Genomic DNA, 20,858 nt, shown 5'->3' with positions numbered 1-20,858 from the left:
TTGGACATATAGCTTTTAATAATCAGTTCACTTATCTAGGTGTAACTAATGGAAATGCACACATGAAGGATCTTTAGAGCTGAAGATGTTCGGTGCAGCACTGTGGTCAGATTGACGTGGCCCGTTAGATTAGATCAGCTTGAGCTATTTCTGTCTTTTTTTGGGTCCAAACTCGCTGCAGGGAGGAGAGGTTGGAACACTGTCCGCTCGGCTGAGTGGTCGAGTGAAGGCGACCCGTCACGCACACAGAAAAGACTTTTTAGAACAAACATTTTTTTTTAGTTGGGGGGAGTTAAAGCTTTCAGTGAACTGCACCTCATCTGAGCTGCAGGCCTCCAAACAGAGAGAATAAGCTGGTATATTGGTCAATGCTACAAGGACCGAGAAACGTTAATAATGCAGTTTGGACAGCGATATCGCGATCTCTTGCTTTCTCGGGGAGTTGTAAATTTGTCGTTAAAAAGCAAGAACAACAAAACCAGAATTATCCAGACGTGAGTCATCTGCAAGATTGGTCTATGTTTTCTGGATGCCCTTTGTCCCTCTCTATTCTTATCCTGCCTAATTTCCTCTCTGTCTCACACGTTCTTTTTTTTGTCCCCCAGCATGTTGACCTTGTCCCCTATTCCACCTTATTCGATCGGGAGATACTCCACAAAGTAGTGTGTGTGACTGTGTGTGTGAGTGTCTGTGTGAGAGGAGGGCCAAAGAAGAAACACAGTGGTGAGAGAGAGAGCAGTGAAGAGAGAAGGAGGAAGAGAGAGAGCAGTGAGGTGTCCAGCACTTAAATTGCCTGTTTATTTCCAGTCATTGCATCAATTACACTGATACAGCTTAAAAATGGGCCCCTGTGTTTGTGTGTATGTGGGAGATGGGGGATGGAATAGAAAAACAATTAGGAATGATAGATATGGAGATTTTTTTATGCTGTAGTATGCAGTTTTATGCTTTGTGCGAGTCACAGAAACACACAAGGGGACAGAGAAAAGAATTTATGTTTTGTTACCAGGCAGTAAAGGAGTGGAAACTACATTTCACTTGTGATCTGTTTGACATCTAATTGCATGCGCGTGAAGAGGGCTGCCTGGGTGTGTCTGCATGTGTGTGTTATGTGGGGTCAGCCTGTGGCTGCCCTGAGATCGGGTGCGTGATCGTCTGCTCTCTGGAGAAGAGGGGCGTGCCTGTGACAGGCTGCAGTGATTAGTGGAGCTCAGCGGGCAGAATATGTCAGACTCAGCCGACTCCATGAACCATTTCGGCCTGCAACTCTGCAATTTGTCTCCCACTTTGCATCATATAACAGCCTCAATGTGGCTGCTGCATGCGCGTTTGAAACGCTCCCGATTGTCTCGCCTTTCATTTCTTTTTGGGCCTCCTGTGGCGAGGTCGATTTGAAGCACTGATTGGTGAGATGCTACCAAATTACGTTTGCACGATAAGGCTTTTTTTCACAGGAAGGAAACATAATGATTTGAATACACTACAATTACAGCTTACTTTAGCTAATATGAGAGTACATATTGTTTGAAGTCAACGCTTGTTAAGGAAAAAAAAACTTCTCAGGTTTGGCTCCTCCAGCAAAGATATTATGAAGAACAAAAATGAATTCAATTAGTGAAACTGAGCAAAATTACAAACTACACTTTAACTGTTTATGCCTTTGAATAAAGTACTTACAGCACCCACTTGTTCTGTCTTAGGCCAAAGATCACTCAGACAGACACGTGCGGTTATACAAGATTCGCACTCTGAAAGCAACCCACATTAACTCTTATATTTCTTATGCTTTGGTTTTCCTCTCAATCTAATTTTCATACGTGAACATGATTTACTGCATTTGAACTTGTTGACTGCTGCAGCACATTATTGTGTAAATATCCCTGAAATGTTGCCTCAGTCTGTTTAGCTGCTGGTTTGTCCCTCTCTGTAAGTTACTATTTAAATATTACATATTGGAAAGTAATTTGATTCATTAGTAGCTCACTGGAAAACTTCTCAACACTTTTCTTTATTGCTCACATCAGATCTGTTAGCTGTCTTTAAAAATCTCAAGCCCTGCAGCCCTTGTACTTGTAGAGCTCTCGTGGCTCTCTTCCACAGCATGTCCTCCATCCTGTCTTCCTTCTCTCACCACAACCGGTCGCAGCAGATGGCCCCGCCCCTCCCTGAGCCTGGTTTTGCCGGAGGTGTCTTCCTGTTAAAAGGGAGTTTTTCCTTTCCACTGTCGCCAAAGCGCTTACTCATAGGAGGTCATTAGATTGTTGAGTTTTTTCAATATAAAGCGCTTTGAGGCGACTGTTGTTGTGATTTGGCGCTATATAAATAAAATTGAATTGAATTGAATTTTAGAGTAGTGTACAGTGTGGTTTATGAAGCTTACATGTGTTGCTACTGGACATTAACGTTGCAAAACAATGCTTATTTACAGATCCAGTAGTTAATGAGCAACATTAGCATTCATCTGCTGTGATGTTTTTATCTAAAAACTGAAAGTTCATTATTGCCTTTTTTTAAAATCATCATTATTTTTTAAACTCTATTTATAGTCTCTAACAACTCTTGAGGGAGTTGGTAGTTTGCAGCAATTACGACAGCATGTTTACCTGGCCATACTTAACTTCTGTTTGATGTTTAGCAGACAGTGTTTTTAGAGCTTTTTCTCAAGAAATACCTGATGCACCCACCAGCTGTTTAAACCTTTTTATTTGTGAGGGGCAGCCAGTCACAAGAGAGCTGCCTTTAATGGGATAGAGTACCTAAAACTACTTGTTTCAGATTGAGAGACTGCACCAATGCCCAGAATAGGATAAATAAGGACTATTTGAACTGCAAATCATGCAAAGCTACCCTACTAGAGTCCAAGAATAAAAACAGCAGGGAATGAGCTTAACAGGTCCTCTTTAAAGCTCTCTGAATCCAAGGGGATCTGCAAACTTGAGGTGCCAATTTTCTGCAGGTTCCTCACCCAGCCTATTTCTGTCACATTGTTTTCAGATTTTCATTTGAGAAGAATCAACAACTGCGCAATTATGCGCTAATGAAAATAATTATTACACTCACCACTGCTGAAGGAGCTATCAGATTTCCCGCATAGGAAATGTCAAAGTAAATCCATGTATTAGGAGGAACTACTTTTAATCAGCCTCTGAACAGCCAATCATACCGGCCTGGCTCATTACTGTCAAAAGCAGAGAGCATGAAAAACATGGATGGCAGATTTAGTGGCCTGCCCTCATCTCTCTGGGATGCATACACAGTTTTTATGGGAAGGGAAACAATTCATCACAGGGCAGTTCATCAGTGGATAACTTTTAATTAATGTTCAAACGCGCGGACCTTTAAAACGCCACCCTCAGCTCACTCCTCTCGAGTTGTCTGCTCCGTTTGTTTCCTTCCCCTTAAATCTACACCTGTTCTTCTTCTTTTTCCCTCCTTGCCCTCAAAGTGTGATTGGTCTATTTACTCATCCGCTTTCACTCCAACACTGCCCCACTCTATTTTCACAGCTTCTCTTTTCCTCTCCACTCTATATTCCCTCCATGTTTACATTAGTTTCACTGGCAAGTCCTCGCAGCTCGCTCCCTGCCAATGTTTGTGTTTTGGTGAATGCTGCCCCCTATTTCCAGCATTTTATCATCTTAATTTCCCTTCAAACCAGCTCATTTATTTCCTTATATCCGTTTTTCTCTTTTTTTTTCTTTTTGTCCTTGTCCACCCCCACTCTTCTGCCCTGAATTAGCAGCATCAAGGCTGAGAATTAAAAGAAATGGCCGATCAGAGAGTGCAGTGGAAGAGGAAGCTATTGGAAAGGCTCAAAATGGAACCCACACAAGCAAATTGGAGAGTCGTAGCGGGCCTTGATGTAGAAAAGTCCACATAATAAGGGGGAAGAAAAAGAAAAAAACAGTCCGACAGATTGATTCTGAATGAAATTAAAGAAGACGAGGGGGAGAATGAGATCGAGTAAATTGAGCATTACATACTGCATTACAGTGTCTCTTAATTAACCGTGTAAAAGCTTTCTTATTAGGACTGATGCACTCCTCAGTTAACGAGGAAAGAGAGAATGCTCTTTTAGTTGTCATTGAGAGCCTGCAGGGAAGAAGTGAAACAATGCCACACCAAATGAGCGAAAAACAACTTCAAGATAATGATAAAGAAATCTTGCTGTAGTATGTTTTGTCTCAATTATCTGTCATCTTCGTCATCCCGGTCCACGCTGCTCTCCACCCCCTTCCCCGTCAGTGAATACACATTATGTGCAGCCGCGTTAAAAGTCTGATCACATCGCAGGGTATCTGTGTGAGAGCGAAGTGTGTATGTGTGTGAGTGTGTCAAATCACTTCAGCTTCAGGTTCTGCACCTTTGCTGTCTATCACCACCGAACCACTGCGAGGCAGAAGCAATTTCAAACAAATACACGCGCTCATTTGAATCATTTATTTTTATCCCTGTGACAGGATGGACGCACTATAGCAACAGAGATAAAAAACAAACCCTAACTTCAACACAGGCACTGATTTGTAAGCAAATCTAGTGATAATAAGACTAGACGTCGGCTTCCAGAGCATGAAATGAGATTGCAACGTTTAATAATTTGTTCAATGTAGTTATTTGCTTTCTTTCTCTTGATGACAGTTGTAATAATCTCACATCTGTGTTTTAAAAAGAAAAAAATGAAGCTTTAATTTCTTTTTGAATTATGCTCTTAAATGAATATTTGAGCATGATGTGTGTTTCTTATCTTTTATAAGACAAGTCTAGAGAAACACCGTATGTTAACGCTTCACACATCAGAGCTGGACTAGCAGCCCGCTACAGTGTACGACGTGAATTATTGTGTTCTTTTTAGTAATGTTACATTTTAGTTTACGAAAGCATGTTTTGAAGCTTAAGTTGTAGCGCACTGCCTCTCACCATGCTATGCTTTTGGAGCCAGAAATGATCATACTTTGATTAGAGAGAGGAGAGCTCAATTATCAGCTAATGCCTACAAGCTACACCTAAAGACTTGGTGCAAGAAAACACGAGAACTTTGCTCATCAAAACTAGAGTTTAGGCTTCCTTGATGGTGTCTCAGTATATTTAACTTTTTTAGTGCTCAAAATTACACCAAAACCACAAACACAGTCGAGGTGTCGTGTTCTTTGACTTGACTTAGCCTAGCCTAGCCTAGCTGAGCAGATACTTTCTGGGCCGCATCCATGTGTCAGTTAGTGTGGCCCCACCCAGTCACGATAACCTTTAATAAAAATCTAAGAGAATATGAGAATGTATGATGTTTATTAAGCTACAGCTGGTAAAAAGTTAACTTAGCATAAAGCACAGAAATAGAACAATTTCTAACCTCGCTAGGCTAACGAAGCCTGTGCGCATAAACTTAAAACTGTCCTTCAAACGTTTTATATTATATTATTATATATTATTGGCTAGCTTAACAATGGAAATCAGTGAGCTTTAGAAGTTCTGGTAGAACGACGTTGTTACCTTTGGAAAGAACCGTGAATCTTTCTTCATGTTGCTTCTATTCAATATGTTGATGGTCACATGTAGCACTAAGTCATAAGGGGTTTTGAGCTACAGTATGATTTAGAAACCAAGCAAAAAATAGTTTCCTAAAATGTTGGAATATTGCTTTATTTAATTTCATTAGCATAATTTGTTTGGATTAAATCAAATAGAACAAACTACAATGGAATCAGTAGAAAAGTTAAACTATACATTTTAATCATGTTTTATGTTCACTGTTTGATTCCTCTGGCTCCTTATTTGAGAATGGTCCAAAAGTAGTTCTTTGAGATAAGTAGAGGTGAGCAATATAAAATAAATAGGAAGACCCAAGGACTGCAATTCCAAACGGTGCAACCTGCAAACAGTATATTACAGATTTTTATTACAGTAATGAAAAACAAGCCCAAGTATATGTTGGATTTTACTTTGACATCTATGGTGCAGTTCTTTTCAGATTGCTCAGCCAGATCGAAGCTGCAGCAGTCCAGATGGGAGACAAAGAGTGTTTGTACAAGCAATTGGGCCTGAGTCAGCAAATTTTACACTGGGCAAATCTGCAATAGCAGCTGTAGCAGTTGGTTGTCTAAGATCAAACTGAACATTGGTCTGGGATGGAGCAACTGCACCGGTGTCATCGTGATTGACGGCTCTTGTTAAGAGCAGGATTTCTGAGGGGGGAACAGCAGCTCAGGCTTGCTCAAGGTCAATCGGGAGGTGTCTGGCAGGAATCCAATTGGATATTTCAGCTTGAAAATTGGAGATATGCAACCCAACCTGTGTGTCAGAGCTGGGACTCAAAAGGTCAGTTAAGTGTCATACCAATGATAGGAGGAATGACAAGATGTGGTGACAGTGCCAAGAGGTTTAGTGCAGGAGGATGGTTTATCTGTGTCAGGCCTCCTTGGAGAGCAGGATGCACACTCTTATGGGATACCTGTAACAGTGTTTGCTAAAAGCTTAGGAAAAAATGGATATAAACCTGGCCTTCCCCGTTTTGAACAATAAATCTTGCTTTCCGTAAATTTGATAAAAGCTTTAAAGACTCGACTAAGACCTGTCTCAATTTTCCTTTTCTTAAAAAAAAAAAAGACTTCTAAATTGAACAAATTAACTTTATTGTCTGTGCTGCTGCACAATTTCTGCTGGAGTCGTGTCTCCCAGCAATAAATCACAACAGTTATTATGATTAAACGATTGCTGTCCTCATGAGTTCATTTGTAGCTGTCAAATGTTGGTTACGTTCTGTGATGTAAGCTGAACAAGCCTCTGCGTGTCCGTTTGATTTGACTCTGTAGGCACCGGTGCCACCTGGCATGGAAGGTTGTTAGTTTTCAGCCAAACCATATAATAATGATATACTGGAATTAAGTCATCCTTGTGTCCTTGTCTTGTCTCGTGTGTATTACTTTCCCTGGAACACTCTCTCACAGTCTGTTCTCTAAACCTAAAACAGAATTATGGATTTGATCAACTGGTCTCTGAATGCTATTGACCCCTTTTCTCAACGAGAGAGCCCGAGTGCCCTGGAGGGACTTTCCCTGCCAGATACATGATGGACGGGTGGCAGAAATGGAGGGTCTTGTGCCTGGCGGAACTGTCGATCGAGGACGCTGCAGACATCTACCTATTCGGAACAATGATAACAGGGTTCCTGCTGATCGGAGCTGGCTTGGCCCTGGCTTATCGGAGAATTAAGAAAGCGGAACCGACTGTTCAAACCCCCCCAAGGCTGCCCGCTGGGATTGAAACGATGGGACGAGGCGTGACTTCTCAGAATGGGCTCACTGAGTGCAGCATGGTTAAGACCTTGGATGAGCTTACAGCTGCCGTGAATACTCAGAATAACACCTCCGAGCATATATTGGGTTACATCAAGGAGAGGTCTGCTCAGAATAACACCTCTGAGCGAAAGTTGGATTACATTGTGGAACAGCTCACTGCAGTTGTGAGTTCTCAGAATCGGCTCTCTGAGCACAAGAATGACAACACCACGGAGTGCAAGTTTGATAACATCATGGAGAAGCTCGCGGTTCTCCAACGGGAGATTGAGAGACCAGTGTCGGAGTGTTAAAGAACAGCTTTGAAATTCTCATGAGCTGCTTGCATAAAAGAAAAATCAACAACATCAACATCATAATGCGGATATCCCCTCGGCGCCAGCTGTGGGCTCAAGGCTGGAGCCGAACAAAAACTCCCTGATAACGACTGTGTGTTGACTGTTCTTCCCACTCTATGGAAGGCCACCTGGGTGGGCTGGTAGACTGTTTACTTAGCCTGATAGGGTGAAGGACACTGTCTCAGCTGAACTATGGACACGCACACACATACATTTACACTGATAAGCACTCACACATCCCCCTTCCCCTCCCTTCCAATGCCTTCGATGCTTGTTGCCTCCTGGGAACACGAGGCGGGTCTGGGCCCGTGCTGGAGAGTCGGCGCAGTGGCAGGATGGCTGCTGTGTTGCCTGGGATTACTCCTCACCCCCTACCCAACCCTGTTGCTGGTCACATGCTCTATAATGTTGTACTGTGGACGTTTATGTGCTTTCTGTGCAGAGGAGTTTTTTTTGCTTCCTGTTCTCATGCTGTCCTCCTATAGCCCAGCATGAGTAGAGGTCTCTTTTTTTCCTCTTGTACTTTCCCATTGTAGTGTACATTTCAGTGTTTTTTCTGTAATGCAACCGTTCTCTGACTTTTATCCCCATGTGATGTCTGTGTTGTGTGTGTAAGGTCGGGGGGCGGGTTCATTCCACTGCAGGGCAACCTGCCACTGCATGTGGCAAATAAAATTTGAACTTGTACTTGAACTTGAACTAGTTCAGGTATACTGTCTGCCCTGCATGTTAGATATCTGGCATCTAACAATCTGCCATCTGGTTTGTTTCTAGCTCAGCGGTAAGATTATATTTCTATACATTTAATTTGTGCCTCAGATCTGTGCGACATATTTATCTGTATCAGAGGTATTCAAACTGGGAGGGTGCAGCAGAGCCACAGAGAGAAGGAGAAGGAGGAGGGGAGGACTCGTGTAATTGTAAAATCTTCCTGTTTAGTCTTACTAATAGAGTTATTATAGTTTTATATTCTCAAATTATTTTTATTTTTTTTTTGTTTTGAATTATTTTAGTTTCCGTTAATTTCCTGAGTGGGTTTGCTAGTTTCAGTTTAGTTTTCATTGCTTGAAAATGTTTAGTTTTTGTTTAGTTTTTATTAGTTTCAGTGTTAGTTTAAGACTTTATAATTGCTATTGTATGAAGGGCATGTGTCAGAGGCAAGATTTAGGAAAATCAGCATGAATATTACAATATAAACACAACTCTTTGAAAGACGTTGACTCACAGTTTTGTAGACATCCAAAGCCTCAATAAACACATCTCATCAGCCAGTTTGTGATAACAAATTTCACCAAATTAACAAATACCAAAAATAATTCCTCTATATGTTTTTCTCACAAAATCATTTCAGTTAGTTTAAATTTTCTAAAAAGTTCTAATTTTGATTTTTTTTTATTAACTAAAGTGTTGTTGTTGTTTTTTTCTATATCTAGCTTAATTTTTTTTAGTTTAGTTTTAGTTAACTATGTTAACCTTGGTTATTGACAGGTAAAATATTTTATTATGGTTGACCTGCTCTTGTTCTAATGTGCAAAATAATTAACGTAATAGAAACTGCATAATTGGACAAATTAGCTGGGATACCGTTGTAGTGTCGATGCAGCACAGTTGTAACAGCTGTTGTTATTTCTTCATGTGTTTTTCCTCATCTATTTTCCCTCTTCTTTACCAGCCAGAGAAAGACTGCTAACAGATTACAAGAATGCCCAGCTTTTAGTTTTTTGGCAAAAAGTGGGCAAAAAGTAGTTAGACAAACTAAAAATATTAGATTCATATTTTCACTTATCTTTAGAAAGATGGCAAAGATTTTAGTCCCTCTTTTGTTAACAGCACGAGCATGTCTGTGCTTAATGATACAAAAGATTAGGGTCTAATGATGATGCCACTTGTACAATTCTACCAGACACAACAAAACTGAGAATGTATAAGAAATGAAAGAGCATGTGGCATTGCAGTGTGGCCAAATTTAGCCTGGCATCAGTATCAGTTGGGGTTGTAGCAGTGACTGTGACACACAGCTCACAGAACCAATTAAGACACTTGGAAGCTAAAACTCCCACTAGCTTTAATTATTGTCGAAATCAGTCTCTCATAAGTCACAACTTACTGAAATTCTAACACAAAGAGAAGAAACACATTTTCAGATCGTGTCACTCGGTTGACCGTTACAAATGAGCATGAATCTGCTTCAAAATCACAGAAATCGATCTTTCACATAACTCCGAAACACTTTAAGATTTTTATTCTCCAGTTTTGATCAAAGTTAGAACCCTCTGACTTACATAACAGTCATTTGCCGACTTGTAAACCCAATTACAAGCAGCAGCTTCTAAATTCGACCACAAATCCCAACGCTTGGTTGATATTTATTGAAAAGTATCCATAAGACATCTGAAGCATTTCCTGGATAACAAATTCCTACTCTGTAGAGACATTTCTTTGTTTTATAAAATAGACACAGTTTGTTTGCTCTTGGCAGAGAAAGTGGGGCTCACTTTCAAAAACATATGCGTGTTATTGAAGGAGTTAAAGATGACACTCCTATTACCGTTTATGTTTTAGTATTTCTCTCAGCGTGATGAAGATTAGTGATTTGTAATTATTAATTATCAGAATTTAGTTGGATTATTTCAGGTGCTGATTCTGAGCTAAAGCATGTGCAAAACACTGAAGTTTAAATTTCTTTGAAAACACCTGTGCTACTCTTAAGAGTTCACTGTGAAAGAGAGTAGCACAGAACTAATTTTAGTCGGCACATTTATTAAGAGGAAGAGCGAAGGAGCAGTGCTTCCCTTCTCGTTTTACAAGTCAGATCAGATTAGATTTGGTTTCACGACATGAGAAGTAAGCTGAAGTGAGATGGCGTGCTGTCTCGTGTCACAACGCAGCCGTGAGAAAGAGACGCGATCAGCATCAATGCGACGCAAAGACGGAGAGACAACAGAGTGGAGCTTCAGAGGTGGCTGCTAGTTGGGAGCTTCAAATGCCATTTACTCCTTTACAAAAAGAAGGTGTGACAGAGCTTTAGGAGGGACAAGTAACAATTTAGTGAGGTTAGAAACAAAGATGTGGAACACGTCACACAATTCATCGAACAGTTTCTCTACAGTTTCTCATCCATCACCATACCGAGGCGATCATCCTTCCTAACTGAAAGAAGCAATCAGTTGGATGGAAAATCAAGTGAAAGGAAATGAGTCGCTTAAGATCACAGACTTTATATTTTTTATCAAATGCGATCAAAGTTGGGTAAATGAAGACCAGATAACTCACTCCGCTAACCTAGTGTAGATGAGGAAAAGTAATAACGGGATATGTAATGCAGCTCCAGTTTAATCAGAGATGTGACACTTGAATGACACTGATGGCCGAATGTGCTCCATTATGATTTTCCTCTCGCTCCCATTCTCCGCAGAGCATAGATTTGAAGTCAGAGGTGACAACTGATCCACGTCAAAGCCGAGCATAAAAACACGGTGGAAAGAGCTGTTCCTAAAAACAGTGAGAACACACTCCTACACGCCGACATCCTGCCTCAGCCTCCCAGAGTTTATGGACCACATGCCGACAGGAGCCCAAGGAGACTCAGCCTGGGGACTTTGAAGGAATCGTGTGGGGAAGAACGGTGCAAATGATACGGCTGCACCTCCTTCCCTGCCTGCCTCGCTTCAAAAAGTAAGCTTTATGGTGTGGACTTTCTTTTACCCTATCTTTAATCTAGATAATGCTTTTAGCTGTTTCTTGATGTACTCAAATGGAATTAAAGCATCGCCCTCTGTGTTTGAACTTGTCTGTCCTTCTGCTGTTTTATTTGATGATTATTTGTTATGCATGTATACCTTGCTAATGCCCTTAGAACTGCTTTAATTCTTAGATGCACAGATTCAGCGAGGTGCTGGAAACATTCCTCAGAGATTTTGGTCCACGCTAACATGACAGCATCATACAGTTGCTACAAATCTTTTGGCTGCAAATCCATGATGTGAATCTCCCATTCCACCACATCCCAAAGGTGCTTTATTTGACTGAGATCCGGTGACTGTGGAGGCCATGAGGTGTGCCTAGAAAATATCTCCCAGCATCCTGAACTGTTGATACAAGGCAGGCTAGAGCCATGTTTTCATGTTATTTATTCTAAATTCTGATCATACCATCCGAATGAATTTTGTGTTTAAAAATCCATGCAAATTGTAGCCTCAGCTTCATGTTGTCAGCTGACAGGAGTGTTACCCGGTGTGGTCTTCTGCTGCTGTAGTCCATCTGTTCAGAGATGCTCCTTCGTTGGTTGTAAAGAGTGGTTATTTGAGTCACTGTTGCTTTTCTGCTCAGACCTCTGACCTCACGAAGTCCGTCTGGCACCAACATCTACAGATAGATAGATAGACACGTACGTAGATATATCCGTACATTACAGATGAGAAACAGGCACATTTTTCTTCTTTTATTAAACAGAACTTTTTTTATCCATGGTTAGAGGAGCTCTACCTTAAGCTAAGTGCTGTTCTAGGTTTTTTCTTTTTTCTCAGTGAAACTGAAGCTTGGCACTGAGGCTCAAACTTAATGTAATACATTTTAACCCCATCTAATGTGATTCTAACTCAATGGACCTTTGTATTGGAGCAACATTTTAAAAGCATTTGCCTACAATAGACTCACTTTTATAAATTGAACAGAATTACTTGCGACTGTCCCCGACTGTGATTTTCTTTCATCCTTTAGCACTTCCATGGAACCCCACCCCCCACTGTGGTTCAACTAAGTGTTGATATTTATTGAATTTAAAGCCACAGCAACAAACCGAGCAAGAGGAACACCTTTACTGCACTACCTCTTTCTCAAATGGTGGGAGTAATTAAATAAGACATAAATGCAGCCATTAAACAAACTAACACTTATCAACAGTTAAACAGTGAGCAATAAAGCTCGATTATCCCACTCATTTTCTCGTTTTGGGCATGAGGCCAAACAAAGCAATCAGTAAAAGTCTCTCTAAAAGCCAGCCCCCATTAGCAAAATATACTAACTTGCTACCTTTGGTCAATGCTCTGAAGTGAGCTGCCTCTCGTGAAAGTGGAACGCCAACATATAATTTTCATGGATATAGCTTCTAAATTAAGAATAACACAATACCCTTTGTGTTTCTAACTCAGTCTGACCGGATTTTGTGGGGGTGAAAACGAGGTCGCGTGGAGTCATAAAAGAGCGAAAAGTTTCGAAAAAACTGTGCAAGGCATCTTGGGATTCAAAGCAACTTTTGCTTAAGATCCGAACACTCCCACAGCTGATATTTCATGCAGCAGAAACCCACACACACACTGAGAAGTCAAAGCAAAGTGTACACTGCACAGGATCTTTTCCGGGCCCCGGAGGCGGCCTGTATCTATTTATCCACTCTAATTTCTCATATGGTGAAGGATAAACTCAAACTGCTTCAAGTGTGACAACACAAAATTGTATTTATTAAGAGAAGCCTGCTTACTTATACTAGTTGTTTTAATCCACCACTGCAATTTAGTCTCACAAGACAATGTTAGATGCATTTAATGGCTCTGTAATAAATTTACTGCGTAGCATGGCTGCTGTAATTTTCTTTGGATGAAGTTTTATTAGGCAAAAGTGGATTGGTATTTGCCAACATATATTACTTAAAGGAAAGGCAAGCATCTGTTTTGCTTCACATCCCAGTTTGGACGATATAAAGACTAATAGGCGAACCGTGCACTAACAGAAAGCGACGTGGAGAAAAAGAAAAAGAGAGCGAGAGAAAAAAAGCAAAAGCAAAGGAATTAACTGTGCAGAAAAAGAACAAAGTCACAGAAGGGAAGATGAAAGCATTATGAAATGTAGTTGATGTAGGCAATTTAGGACAAGGGATTTAATGACGTTTGTGAATGCGGCACAGACAGCCGACATGGCAGCCAAACGTGAAAGGACAACACAACTGTAAAGGCAGGCATGATGACGAAGCAAAAGAAAAGTGGGTCTCAGTCAGCCGCTTCATTGTTCCCACCAGAAAAATGCGACAGGGAGAGCAAGGACGAAAACGGCGCCTGTGTCTTCTAAGCGATACATACAGCTGTTCGGTTAAACCAGCGCAGCCTCTAATTGAGTCCTTATATTTTGAGGTCGTGCGTGTAAACAGGAGCGGCTTTATTTTTTTTAAGTATTGTATAGAGTCTGACGAATAGAATGTGAAATGTGTGGCAATGTGTAGGTGAGAATATAATGATTAAGCAAAGGAAAGGGAAATGAGTCATACAGTCAACAGGCAAGTAAGAAGATGAGATAATGGCAGCAACATGTTGGAAACTGACCTATGATCAACCCAGCCAAGGACTATAATAGATGAGTTATTCATCAGACTTTCTGACTCAGAGTTCCTATTTTGATAGATCTGAAGTAGGATGGCATTTTTATTTTGAAATGTTGAGAAGTCCAAGGACAAACTGTACTCAATGCACGAATGTTCTCAGGCTGTAAAACCATACACGCCTGGGTTTTCTCCTCTTTATTTCAACACCACAACACTAGAGCAATGTATTGTACTGAGGGCATATTGCACCTAATTTACATTTCCCAGAATCATTTCTTTGTGTTACACTACTATGACATGGCTAAATACAACATTCACGTCCACACAGGGCTGTAAAAATGCTGCTGAAAATCACCAGATTGCCAAGCATTTCTTCAGCTTTGCAACAACATAATCACAGTTCCTGCAAGATCATCATCATTTCTTCACCGACACCAGTGTAGTTACCGCTCTGGTGACCTTAGCCTCATACCAATATCACCGACGTTTGCTTGGTAGTTAAAAAAAAAAAATCAGTTTTAAACCAATCTTGAGATCATTAAAAATGTAACGATTTACGCACACTAATTAACAATTGAATGTGATCTTGATACATAGTATGCAGGATGTGAAAGACTATAAGTGAAATAGTCTCTGAATTTAGCTAGCTCATGTTAGCTAAGATCATAACGGTGTTTAAAGTCATAATTTGGACACAGTTTTAAAAATCAGTCTGCACTTAGGCTTCAACCTGGTCTTGTGGAATTTCATATAAATTATTATGTTTATATTATTATTATATAAACAGAAAAAATATTCAGAATTGAAACAGAATTGAAGAATACGAAATAAAGAACGGTCATACATTTAGTTAATAAAGATAAAAATGTAAATATGTAGTTTTTGTTCTCTTTAATAATTACAGCATGACTATGCATCAGCTACAAGACAGAGTCGTGTAGACTCATGTAAAATAGTCAGTTTACACAGTATTTGTCACATTACTTTAGCAGTTTTTAGATGGCTGACTTTTATGTTTACAGGCATGTTCAGGTCTTGTTGGACCTCCACCATGGCCGCCAGGCACAACCTAACAGTCCTGTAAAGGTGTCAGGGATACAGAGAGGTTTTCAACTGATGTAATCGTTTTCTATTTCCTCTCTTATTTCTGAGGTTAATTTTCACCCGAAGGCACAATGTTGTTTTGTGGCTCAGCTGCCCGGGCCTCCCACCACAGCCCTGTATTTATATTGCAACTTATCAGGATTGAATTCAAATTTAACCAATTAAGCTAACCAATCTCACTGTCTCTCCACCTCTCACAAATAAAAAAATCCAATCAGAGTCCTAGCTGAAGCGTGACAAACACAGGCTGACTCCTTGACTCAAAGGCAGACGATAAATTTGCCTTTGTAAGTCCCGTTTGAAATGAGTGTTTCCTCAAAACGGAGACGCTGGCCCTTCTCGTGCTTAAAGACTTTCCTCTATTTTATGTAGCAGAAAGATTAAAATCAATGCAAATGATTTCAGAAGCCAGTGAGGCCTTGATCAAACACTGCATTATGCTCACTGACACAGACGTGACACATCTAAAGTTTATTTCCCAGATACTCTGCCAAGCCAACTCTGTCTCAGTGTCTCATACATCAGTGTGGCAGAACTGCATCTGCATTAAAATATAGATATATGAAGAGATTTATTTTAAATAAAACTGTAGATCAGATGTGTTTACTCTAGATTACTTTAGTAGATTTCATTTTTTTTCACAAAAAAAACCCATGAAAATTTCTGTTTGAGAATATTTAAGTCATTTCACATCAGAAAGGAAATTTCTGTGAAAAACTATACTGTAAAAGGAGACTCAATAGACAAGCCAGCAGTTTTGTCCTTGGGTTAGAGACATTTTAAGACAGATAACTGCCACCTAAACAATCTGAATGAAAATCTATGGCCCTCCAAAAGTTAATAATTTACTTTATAACAGCCGAACCAAACCCATAACCCGGCCCCGTTGATGCATTGACTGAACCTCAGAGTGGAACGTCACCGCTTTTTTCCCCTTTTTTTCCCAGTGTCAGGCATATCTACGTGATGGGATGAGCCAGAGACATTGATCATATTGGCACGCTGGATTGAGCTGTAAATGAAGCCATGGTGTAAATCTTTGTGAAAGTGTATTAAAAGTATAAAATGCAGGCAAAAAAAAAGCTGTTTGAACATTTTTTGGGGGGTGGGAGCAAAGACGTTTATTAAGTTTGACTAGTTATTTTATACTGAAGTTGTGTTATGGTTTATTCCAATAGACTGCATATACAAGATGGATGTACCCACTTTAATATCACTAACTGGTTTCTGGTGCTCAGACTTTGAAGCCTCAATGTTAAAAGTTTTTACTGCTATCATGTTTGTTTTTTGAAGCCAGCTGTTGTCATATTTAGATCCAAGAAGTGCTGAGAAATGCTATTTTAGCATCATGGCAGCAATGCTGTCTCACAGCAAGAAGGTCCTGGGAGTCCAAAGACATGCACTTATTGGAGTTATGTTAATTAGTGACTCCGTGATAGACTGGGAAGCTGTCTGGGGTGTAGCACCTCTCACCCTGTGATAGTCAGGATAGTCTAGAACCACTTCTGTTTGACTGTGAGTTGGATAAGTAGAAGAGAATGGATGGAACACAAAGTTATCAGCCATAACCAGTAAGGTTGGTTAGCAAGTTGCATCCAAATACTTTATAGGTGCAAGGACACCCACAACAACAACTAATTAGCTCTAGGTATGTCATAGGATTGGTGACAAAGTCTGTCCTATAGCTTTGGTCCAGAGGGAGAGAAGTTTAGGTCTCAAGAAAATTCAAACTGGTGAACAGTTCTCATTAACTGGAATATTATCCAAAAACCATTGCTGCTTTTTGTAGCAGGCTGTACATGTGGTTTTAATTCTGTTCATTTGAGCTTTTGATGTTGATATTTTAACATCTTTAAAGTTAAAATTCTTACATTATCCTTATCTTAGTTCGATCTAACATTTTTTCAAGTCTTTAAAATGTTAAATACTCAAGGATGCTAGCATGATAGCATAGGATTATGAACAAAGAAGGATTTGGCAGTTGACTGAAGCTTAAGATGTAAGCTTCAGTAGTGTAGTGGGAAACCTGAAAAAATGACTTGACTCAAAGTAACTCCGAAATTAATTTAACTGTGAAATCTAGCAGTAGATTTGTTTTTTGTGTGGACAGGATGTGATCAGCTGACCTCTGCTGCTGACTCCATTGCATTGTTGCTGCTCTCGAGCCCTAGGAAGTGTAAAGGTGCTATAAACACCTCAGTTTAGCAAACAGTGACCATGAACTTTACACCTTGCTCTTTAACATAGTCTGTTACTGTGAGTTTTACTACGCAGCACACTGCACACTGCACACTACCCAGCTGAGCCCACACTTTTATATTATTCTTACACAATAATGCAGCTGAATAACATAGTTAGTATTTTTCAGTTTGTACAATAAAAACATGTTATAATATGAAATAACAAGCAACACGTCCTGTACAGATCTAATATCAGATTAAAGATCTTTAATCTGATATTAGACTCAGGGCATCTCACTCAAGCTGAGCTGTTGGTAGATTTAAGCAATAATCTTGATCTTCTATCCTCACTTTAACATATCTCTCAAAATAAAACAAATGTACTTTTAGTAAGTGTTAGTTTGTGTTTGTTGATATTCATTGAGGTGTTTAAAAATCTGATTTTAATTAAATAAATCAATAAACTTAAAAATCAATGTAAAAAACAAACAAAACAACCCATAATTTATACTCACTGCCCATCTGTAGAACTAGCTAGATATTTTGAATCCTGGGTATTCCCCTGTTTATTAGACACCTCATTGACAAAGGAAATATTTTGATAATTTGTGGTCATGAACTACAGTTTTGCTAATTTAATTGTGACTTGAAAGCTGACCAGCACTGCTGTCCCTAGAGAGACACCAGTAGCATAGCTAAACATCTTAAGCTCTCTTGGATACAGCAATTCTTTTATAAAGTGCTTCAATTATTAAGTCAAGGATATTTTTTGCAACTGTTGTTGGTAAGGCTACGAAGTTCAATTCAGTTGACTCTATTACTGTAACACCCTTAAGAAGCTGGTTCATACCATTGATCAGGGTTAGCATGCATTACATTTGAACCAAAATCCCCCTGAAATCCTGTCAACATCACGGGAGATTTGGTGTTACCTTGTCACACAGCGCAAGAGCATATCGCTGCGAGGATCTGTGGCCCTTTTGTTAATGCTGAAAGGATATACCTGTAATCTGGCTGTCTTGAGGAAGAAACGCTGAGCCAAAATAATTCAGGGGAAGTAGCTACAGTGAAGAGGACAGAGAATTAAACTGGTGGCCCGACAGAACGTATTACAGTGCTGTAAAGATAAAACACGTTATAGTGCTGTGAAGCTATATATCAAATCTTTCTAGGGTCCCGTGAGCTGCATACCCACCCGCAAACAAAACCCTGGAGATGAATCCCAGGCTATGAATCAAGTGAAGCACTCTGTAGCTACCCTGCAGCTTGTATTATTTTGCAGCAGCATTTTCTCAAATATATATGGGGTAAAATACATGGTATTAATTATTTATTGACATGTATTTCATTATTCCTTTAAGATATTTAAGGGAATGAGATGCCAAATGCTGAGTTTGTGAAAGCGTCACAAACACAGAGCTGAGTAATGAAAGCACTGGACTTTTTGTTAGCGAAGTGTCCAGATTTATTTAAGCATTTTTAACAGTTATTTATCTCTTTTACATGATGTAGTGTACAATATTAGTATAGCATCTATTTTCTAGTGGTCTTGGAAGAATCTGGAGCTCTTGAACATAAATCCAAATCAGGGTCATTACAAAGCTTAGACCCTCCTGCTGCGAGGCAATGGTGCTAACTGAGCCACCGTGTCGCTTAACATTTATATAGGTTATATACACTGGGCCTTTGTGTCAGCAGCTGAGATAAGAAATGGCTGCACGCAAATCCAATCCTTCCGTCATGCCAGGAAATCGGTAAACATAAACAAGGAAAGGGGAAAAAAGTATGTTGGTGTGGGGCGAATCCATTAATGCTGCCTTAGCCTTTAATGTGTTGCCCAACCTGCCTCTATGACATATTCAGAGAGGGGAGGTTGATAGAAATTTAACAGGATTGTAATGCATTGGTTTCATTAATTAATTTATAATGAAATTGTATTACAAGCTCCAAACACATTTGATTTAAAAATATGCCAGGTGTATAGCTAAATTACATCTTGCATATGTTAAAGAAGCAGAACATGGAGTACAACAGAGATTTATTTTTTCTTTTAGCTTTGTATAATAGAACATAATAGAGTATAAGTGTATAATCCTCTAGCTCTATTTCTACGCAGAGTCATATAAACCTGCTGCAACCTTTAGGATTTGCCTAGCAGGCCATGTTTTTCTATCATGATATCAGATGTTTTGAGTTCCTTGTCATCGCCCTAAGCATCATGCTTTGTGTCATCTTTTCCTTTCCCCGTGTCCAATCTGCACATCTAAAATGTTCTCTATGTGAGATAAGCTGTGGACCACTATTATCGTTTCACCGCCATTAGTGAAGTGGGTTTCCTTATACGTCAGCAGCCACTTTGGTCATCTAAAATCCACTTTTGCAGATGTCTCAGTCCTATCCCTCTGTGAGGTCTTAATGGGGAGATGGGATTTAAAGGTCTTGCACACAGCTGCTTTCTGTCACTCCCCCTCACCCGCCCCCTCTGTCTCTGTTTTTCTATTTATTTATTTTTTATGTAAATCGATCTAGTCTTGGGTTCCAGTATTAGATTGGGGGGTTGTTGTGTGTACTGTACTGTGCCTGAGGCGGCTGGCTGTCTGGCTAACACATTACCCCACATCCCTGCTTTACTCCCCACTATAGATAACTGAAATTTAGACAACCATATAGATTGTCCACATGTGGGTTAATGTTTTTGCAATTTGATCCTGCTTGGATAGACAAACACACAGTAAGCATTCACACATGCACAAACACAAATAACAGTTGTGTGCTCTTTACGTTTTTATGCCATTTTCTAATAGGTGCAGACAAGTGAGCAACCACGAGGCAAAAAGAAAAAAAATGCTGAAATGTGTGTTTGCTATTCTTTGTGGCACCTGCTTAATCCAGAGAATCACAGCTCAATATGCTCTATTAATCCCTCTGGCTCTGTGCACCACTTCAATCCCACACCACATCTATCTTGTTTTTATAGGGCTGACCCAAATACTCCAGTGTTGAAGAGACTCACTGCTGAAGCTCTTGGGATTCAAAAGTCATCCATTCTTTAGCACTACTCTGCCTCTCGCTGTCTCGAACACACAACCTGCACGCGCTGGAAAACCCAACACCAGAATACATTATACTATAGTCATAAAAATGAATCAATATCAAAGTGCATAAAGTAAAAAAAATTCAGCTTTTTAAATGTTTTATTTCACTCTTCAGGTTCCACTTAAAGTGCACTGACACCACTTTGCTGTGTCAACAGGACTGAAGAGGAAATAGGCTCAAAAAGGGATTAGTGAGTAGCAGTTTAGCTTTGAATGTGAATATTTTGCGGAGCTCGGGACACAGAGCACAGATGTTAGTCTCATTTCATATCTGACAACGTGTCATGAGAGGAGATGCTAAAGGACAGTACAGCAGAATAAGTCCTAAATAATGCATGACAAATGCATTTTTTCCCTTCCGCTTCTGCAATAATCTGCCCTGATAAGGGCTATAAATGTAGAAATATTTGAACCACATTTGAGAGGGTTGGGAAAAACAGTCTAAATGTATTTCCAAGTTTCTATTCAACTCGTGAAGACTGAACTAAGAGAAACTGTCCAGAAACTGTGGGGTTTTTTTAAAAATATCACCCTTCCCA

At 39.9% G+C, this 20,858-nt stretch overlaps 1 protein-coding gene across 2 annotated transcripts in view; it reads left to right on the top strand.

Annotated features, from left to right (window-relative positions):
- Positions 1–20,858, top strand: part of flrt1a (fibronectin leucine rich transmembrane protein 1a) — a 56,302-nt gene that overhangs the window by 16,586 nt on the left and 18,858 nt on the right. The window contains exons 1-2 of one of the 2 annotated variants that reach the window (XM_026181872.2): positions 7,081–8,408; positions 11,043–11,302. The gene's annotated coding sequence lies outside the window, so the exon portion shown is untranslated. Of the gene's footprint in view, positions 1–7,080; positions 8,409–11,042; positions 11,303–20,858 lie in introns of those variants that run through there. The other variant, XM_026181871.2, reaches the window with a different exon arrangement.

This window comes from Astatotilapia calliptera, chromosome 10 (assembly GCF_964374335.1).
Source record: "Astatotilapia calliptera chromosome 10, fAstCal68.1, whole genome shotgun sequence".
Lineage (NCBI taxonomy): Eukaryota > Metazoa > Chordata > Actinopteri > Cichliformes > Cichlidae > Astatotilapia > Astatotilapia calliptera.
The sequence above is the reverse complement of the archived record's forward strand: the minus strand, read 5'-3'. Positions and strand labels throughout refer to the sequence as shown.